We start from the raw sequence: 6,858 nt of genomic DNA, 5'->3' as shown, positions 1-6,858 counted from the left end.
TCCACCATTTTAAACAATGCTACTATAAACACCTGTGTAAATTTTTAAAAATTTCTTTATGCTAAGGAACTTGTATAATCATTTTTATAGCTTTTTTTTTTTTTCTTTGAGACGGAGTTTCACTCTTATCTAGGCTGGAGTGCAATGGTGCGTTCTCGGCTCACCACAACCTCCGCCTCCTAGGTTCAGGCAATTCTCCTGCCCCAGCCTCCTGAGTAGCTGGGATTACAGGCACGTGCCACCATGCCCAGCTAATTTTTTGGTATTTTTAGTAGAGATGGGGTTTCACCATGTTGACCAGGATGGTCTCGATTTCTTGACCTCGTGATCCACCTGCCTCGGCCTCCCAAAGTGCTGGGATTACAGGCTTGAGCCATTGCACCCGGCCTTATAGCTTTTGTTACATTTTACCAGATCACCCTCTGAAAATATTGAATACAGAAAAAAGAAATCTTACATTTTCACAGGGTTTTACAATTTATAAAGTGCTTTCACAAAAATTGTTTTGTTTAATTTTGATATCAGCACTGGGAGTAGATTTCTTTCCCCAAAGGTCTGTTAGCACCAGGCTTTACAGGTTTTGCTGGGAGAGCAAATGAGCCCATAATGAAGAAGTGACGCAGAAGCAGTGGGAATCAGTTTGATAAAAATGCTGGCAAACCTAAATAAATAATACTGGCTTAAAAATAAATGATTTCACTTATTTTCTTTCTTATTTGAAGACAAAGAGGAACAAAAATACTAAACAGTGATAATGTGGAAGGTTGGGGGTGATCAGCTGGCACATTTTACAGTTCTTTTTCAGAAGAATACTAATGATATTAACTTTAGACTTCAAAATAGGAATGTGAAACATATAAGAGTGCCCACTAAAAGACAGACTGTGTATCTCCCAAACCAGTAGAGTAAAACAAGGAATAAAGAAAGCTCATTTATTTTACAAAGCAACAAAGGAGACAAAGAAGCAAAGAAAAAGCACAGGAATAAGACATAAGCCTAAATTTACCAGCAATCACAGTAATTGAAAACAGATTAAAGTCATTTATTAGAAGGCAAATACTATAAAATTGCATTAGCAATCATCTATCAGCTGTTTTCAAGAGGTACACAATACAAAATGACATAGGAAGGTTGAATGAAAATCAAGGGAGAGATATACAGTAGGTCAGCCAGGCACGGTGGCTCACACCTGTAATCCCAGCACTTTGAGAGGCTGAGGTGGGTGGATCACGAGGTCAAGAGATTGAGACCATTCGCGCTAACTCCGGGAAAACCCATCTCTACTTAAAAAAAAAAAAAAAAATTAGCTGGGCGTGGTGGCACACACCTGTAGTCTCAGCTACTCAGGAGGCTGAGGCAGGAGAATTGGTTGAACCTGGGAGGCAGAGGTTGCAGTGAGCCAAGATCACGCCACGGCACGCCAGCCTGATAACAGTGAGACTCCGTCTCGAAAAAAAAAAAAAAAAAAAAAAAAAAGAGATATATAACAGGTCCTAGAATAAGTATGTTATAAATTTCATGAGAAAACAATTACTGATTCTTGGCCAGGCCATTGTCTTCGTGGAGTTTACACATCTCCTCGTGTCTGTGTGGGATTTCTCTGGGTACTCCAGTTTCTAACCATATCTAAAAGATGTGCATGTGTGGTGAACTGATGCATCTACATGGTCCCAGTCTGCGTGAGTGTGTGTGTGTGTGTGTGTGTGTGTGTGTATGTGTGTGTGTGTGTGTGTGTGTGTGTTCTGTGATGGAATGGCATCCTCTTCAGGGTTGGTGCTCACCTTTCACCCTGAGCTGATGGGATAAGTTCCAGCCACTTGCAAACTTGAACTGGAATAGTTGGGTAAATATTTATTTTACTTGCTTTTATGAATCTTTCTTAAATGTATCTATTGCTCACATTTGTTTCAGTGTTTGATATTGAATAGAAGTGTTTTCATCTGTATTTAGTACTTTGATGATGTTTTTATGACCAAAAATATGACCTATGAACTTGTCTCGTTTATATCAACTAGCCTATGATAAAATTGGTTTCACTTCCCTTAAAACTGTAATTTCCAAGAGCCAATTCATACTATTAAGCAAGGACTTACTGTTGTACTAGACAAACACTAGTCAAAAGAAAGCTCATGTACCAATATTAACATCAGAAAAAAGGCAGCATTATGTTAGAAAGTATTGTGAGAATAAAGAGGGTCTGAGGATAAGTGGGGCGGCTCACGCCCGTAATCCCAGCACTTTGGGAGGCCAAGGTGGGTGGATCACGAGGTCAAGAGATCGAGACCATCCTGGCCAACATGGTAAAACCCCATATCTGCTAGGAATATAAAAATTAGCTGGGCGTGGTGGTGCACTCCTGTAGTCCCAGTTACTTGGGAGGCTGAGGCAGAAGAATCGCTTGAACCTGGGAGGCAGAGGTTGCAGTGAGCTGAGATCATGCCATTGCATGCAGTCCAGCCTGGCAAGACTCTGTCTCAAAAAAAAAAAAAAAAAAAAGAGAGACAGAGAGAGAGAATAAAGAGGTTCCCTATTAGGTATAAAATAATATCTCTCCATAGTAGTTTTATTTTTCATTTCATTAATTTTAGTACCAATAAAACCAAATATTTTTTGGAAGTAGTAGTTTACTAAGAAGTAGAGACTTAACTCATTTGCCTTTTTATTTTAAGGATTAATCATTTTGAGTACAAATCTTTTCCACCCAGTCCTAGAGCTTTTATCTTAGTTTTATAGTTTCCACGATTACAGAGTTGAAATTTGGTTTGCAATGGAACCTGGTTACTTTGTCATGTCCATTTTTTTCTTTAAATTTGCTTTTTTTTCAAACTATTTAAAATTACAGACAGCATGATGCGCTATCATTAATACTTCCATATGCATCTCAAAAAAGATCATTTTCTTACATAGCAAAATATTATCACACCTAATACGATAAAATTAACAAGAATTTTTTATTATCTAATTTCCAGTATACATTGAAATTTCCCCACATAGCTCCCAAATTTCCTTCATATGTCTATGACCAAACCAGGTTCCAAAATAGGACCATACATTCCATTGGGGTGATATATATCTCAAATATTTTAATTTGCAACAATATGTTTTTTAATAACTCTTTTAAAATCTACAACAGTCTTTGCTTTAATGATAATGGTGTCTTGTAAGAGTTTCCACTTTCTGGATTTGCCTTTTCCAACCCTGTAATGCTGTTAGCTTAATCCTTGTAATTCCTGTGAACTGAAAATTACATCTAAAGTTATGATTAGATTCAAGTTCAACTTTTTTCACTTTTTAAAAAAAGCAAAACTGCATAAGAGATGATGTTGGGTACTTCATGCTGAGACCAAAGACAAGCAATATCTTGTCTCAGTGATTGCTAGTTTCTTTCTTTTGTTTTCTTTCTTTTTTTTTTTTTTTGAGACAGAGTCTCGCCCTGTCACCCAGGCTAGAGTGCAATGGCACAATCTCAGCTCACCACAACCTCCACTTCCTGGGTTCAAGCGATTCTACTGCCTCAGCCTCCTGAGTAGCTGGGATTACAGGAACCCGCCACCACACTCAGCTAAGTTTTTTTTTTTATCTTTTGTAGGGATGGGGTTTCACCATGTTGGCCAGGCTGGTCTCAAAGTCCTGACCACATGATCCACCCACCTCTGCCTCCCAAAGTGCTGGGATTACAGGCTTGAGCCACTGTGCCCAGCTGTGATTGCTACTTTCTTATGCTACTTTGGGTCATAAAATTCTCCTTTAAAAGTAGAGGTAATTACATTTCTCACTTCTTTTATTGCTTTCAGAAATATGTTTCTGAAATTTTATCCATCAGAACTTACAGTGGTAAGTGAAATAAAGTGTAGATTTGCTTTTTTTCTTCCTATTGATATCCAAGTATCCACAGTATTTATTTAAATGGTCTTGGTGGTTTACACAAATGTTTATATTTGTCAAAACTCATGGAATTGTACCCTGGAAAAGGGTGAATTTTACTGTATGTCAATTATGCTTCAATAAATCTGGCTTTAAAAAAATGATCTCCACTTGAATAGACAATTCTTCCAAGAAGATATACAAATGGCCAATAAACACATGAAAAGATGCTACTAATCATTATTGAAATGCCAATCAAAATTACAGTGAGATACCACTTTACACTCATCAGGATGGCTACCATCAAATAAACATCAAATAACAAGTGTTGGCAAGCATACGTAGAAATTGAAACCCTTATGCATTGTTGGTAAGAATGTAAAATGGTACAACCACTGTGGAAAACAGTATGGCAACTCCTCAGAAAATGAAAAATCGAATTTCTGTATGATCTAATAATTCCACTTCTGGGTATATGCCCAGAAGAACTGAAAGCAGGGCCCAGAAGTGACATTTGTATACCCACGTATATAGCAGCATTATTCACAATAGCTAAAATGTGAAAGCAACCCAAATGTCCACCAACAGATGGATAAGCAAAATATGATATGTTAGTAATGAATCTCATTCAACCTTAAAAATGACCAAAATTCTGACATATGCTACAGCAGTCCCCAACCTTTTTGGCACCAGGGACCAGTTTCACGGAAGACAATTTTTCCACAGATAGGGGTCGGGAGGGTGCTGGTTTTGGGATGAAACTGTTTGACCCAGATCATCAGGCATTAGAATCTGTAAGGCAGGGATCCCCAAAATACCGCCCGCGGGCCACATGTGGCCCCCTGAGGCCATTTATCCGGCTCCCCGCCGCACTTCAGGAAGGGGCACCTCTTTCACTGGTGGTCAGTGAGAGGAGCACAGTATGTGGCGGCCCTCCAACGGTCTGAGGGACAGTGAACTGGCCCCCTGTGTAAAAAGTTTGGGGACGCCTGCTGTAAGGAATGGGCAACCTAATCCTTCTTACAGGTAGTTCAAAATAGGGCTTGTGCTCCTATGACAATCTAATGCCCCCACTTATCTGAAGCCCAGCTTGGGTGGTAATGTTCACTCACCCATTGCTCACCTCCTACTGTGAGACCAGGTTCCTAACAGACCAGGTATGCGTACCTATCAGCCGTCCCCCGCCAGCCATCCCCCATCAGCCGTCTGGGGGTTGAGGACCTCTATGTTACAACATGGATGAACTTTGAGGATAATAAGTGAAATGAGCCAGTCACAAGAAGATAAATATTGTACGATTCCACCTATATGAGATACTTAATAAGAAATTTATAGAGACAGTAAGTAGAATGTTGGTTGCCAGATACTGGAGGATGTGGGGAGGAGAGGGTTATTGTTTAATGGGTAGCATGTTTTGCAAAATGAAAAGATTTGTAGAGGTGAAAGGTGGTGATGGTTGTACATGAATATACTTAACAGCACTGAAATGTACACTAAAAAATGGTAAGGATAGTAAATTTTATGTGTATTTTACAATTTTTAAAATGGAAAAAAAGGTCTTTAGTCTTTTCCCATTGTTTTACTACATTTGCTTTGCCAAGTAAGACATTCCTATATAATTTTAATGTTTTGTTCCATTAGTTACTTTAAGTATGTTGTAATAACTGACACTTTCAGGTTTTGTTTTGTTTTGTTTTGTTTGAGACGGAGTTTCGCTCTTGTTACCCAGGCTGGAGTACAATGGCGCGATCTTGGCTCACCGCAACCTCCGCCTCCTGGGTTCGGGCAATTCTCCTGCCTCAGCCTCCTGAGTAGCTGGGATTACAGGCACGCACCACCATGCCCAGCTAATTTTTGTATTTTTTTTTTTTTTTTTTTTTAGTAGAGACGGGGTTTCACCATGTTGACCAGGATGGTCTCGATCTGTCGACCTCGTGATCCACCCACCTCGGCCTCCCAAAGTGCTGGGATTACAGGCTTGAGCCACCGTGCCTGGCCACTTTCAGATTTTTTAAACCTGGTACAGCAAGAGATTATTTCTCACTTGTTTTCCCCACTTGCATCCTTTGACACATAAATATATGTATTAGATTCTTTCTGTAAGTTATTTGCTTGGGATTTGTGACTAGAGAAACATTTCCTACATTTTTCCAAGGCAGGCAGAGGCAAATTATACCACTACATTAATTCCAAGTTTTTGTTTTATTTAACTGTCTTCAATAAAACTTTACTACTGTTTTAGTAATTTTTATACATGTTCCTCTGGGCCCTTGCATGTGATACCCCTCCATTAAGTTTGTTTCCAAGAAAGCAGTATTCTTAGTTACTTCTGAGACAGGTAACTTCTTTCCCCCTCTCTTTTTTTTTTGAGACGGAGTTTCGCTCTTGTTACCCAGGTTGGAGTGCAATGGCTTGATCTCAGCTCCGGAACCTCCACCTCCTGGGTTCAAGCAATTCTCCTGCCTCAGCCTCCCGAGTAGCTGGGACTACAGGCACTCACCACCATGCCCAGCTAATTATTGTATTTTTAGTAGAGACGGGGGTTTCACCATGTTGACCAGGATGGTCTCGATCTCTTGACCTCGTGATCCACCCTCTTCGGCCTCTCAAAGTGCTGGGATTACAGGCGTGAGCCACCGCGTCCGACCCTTTTCCCTTTTTTTTTAAAGGTATCTATTGCTATCCAGTGGCAGCGCTGATCGGAATGGATTACCTCTACATTCTTCGTATTTGCAGAGTGCTTTCAGTTTTAGTTCCCAGACTTTAGGTCTTAAACGCGCCTTTACACTCAAAAATTACCGAGGACCTCAAAGAGCATGTATGTGAGTTATAATTATCAACATTTACTCAATTAGAAATTAAAATTGATATTTCTAAGTGCAAGAATACACGTGCACACATTCCAATAACCACCACTGTAATGGCGTCATCACATGTTATGTGACCACTGGAAATTACCATAGGAACATTAGAGAATGAGAATGAAAACGAAAA

Source organism: Saimiri boliviensis, chromosome 1 (assembly GCF_048565385.1).
Source record: "Saimiri boliviensis isolate mSaiBol1 chromosome 1, mSaiBol1.pri, whole genome shotgun sequence".
Lineage (NCBI taxonomy): Eukaryota > Metazoa > Chordata > Mammalia > Primates > Cebidae > Saimiri > Saimiri boliviensis.
Note: the sequence above shows the minus strand (reverse complement) of the source record.